We start from the raw sequence: 933 nt of genomic DNA, 5'->3' as shown, positions 1-933 counted from the left end.
TGGCTGCAGTTGCCCACTGAAAGCAGAAGTGGCAAGGGGCCTGATCCTTTTTTTTTCAGTGGAGCCTGCCCACCTCTCCCATGGTGAGCTGCCAGCAGGCCAAGAGGCCCCTGAGCTGCAGGGGGCCCTGATCCTTTCCTCTGTGGTGGCAGTGCCCCCTGGGACCAGCTGGGGGGGCTGCTAGCAGAGCAGGTGCTGCCCCAGCTCAGAGTCATCCAATCCAACTCTTTCCCAAGCCTGCCCAGGCTTCCAGTGCCCCATGCACTGTCCCTGCTGCCTTCTCCAGCCACCAGCAAAACCCACCTGCCCTCCTGCTGCCTCCCCACACTGCCCCAGAGGCAAGCCAGCCTGTTCCCGGGTGGCCCCAGCTGTCCTGGTGACCACTGGCAGCTGCTGAACACCGAAGTAGCTAGGGGCCTGATCCTTTTTTTTTTCCAGTGGAGCCTGCCCACCCCTCCCATGGCTGGAGAGCGAGCTGAAAAATTAATGGCTGCAACATTCCAAGTTACAGCCTTGCAAACTAAACTACATTGAGATGTGGTTTAGTTCGTGATGATGCACACTCATTTAAAACCCCCCCAAACTCATGTACGTGTAAAGTGTGATGCCATTAAGTCACACAAAGGGAAATTTTCATCACATGTACATGGTAACATTGACATAGGTACAGGCACCCTTATAAGAGACCACTTAGCAGAAGACAAAGGAGTGGAAGAGAAAGGGGACTATCTGTGGAGTGGAGAGGAAAGGGGGCTGCCCATCTTTGGGCCCAAAGAATTTCCGCGGCTGCTACTGCCAAATACAGCATCCATTTTAAAACCTGATTACATTAAAAATGCACAAAGCCTCATCCCTACTAAACTAATGTAACAAGGATTGTGTTACGTGCCAATGAGTGCATTTTCTTAATCCCTATCCTGACCGTCTGCCTTC

At 52.7% G+C, this 933-nt stretch overlaps 1 protein-coding gene across 1 annotated transcript in view; it reads right to left on the bottom strand.

Moving 5' to 3' along the window:
* Nucleotides 1-933, bottom strand: part of RGS8 (regulator of G-protein signaling 8) — a 52,966-nt gene that overhangs the window by 32,212 nt on the left and 19,821 nt on the right. The window lies entirely within an intron of this gene.

Source organism: Gavialis gangeticus, unplaced genomic scaffold, assembly GCF_001723915.1.
Source record: "Gavialis gangeticus isolate Ggan-Ray unplaced genomic scaffold, GavGan_comp1, whole genome shotgun sequence".
Classification (NCBI taxonomy): Eukaryota; Metazoa; Chordata; order Crocodylia; family Gavialidae; genus Gavialis; species Gavialis gangeticus.
The sequence above is the reverse complement of the archived record's forward strand: the minus strand, read 5'-3'. Positions and strand labels throughout refer to the sequence as shown.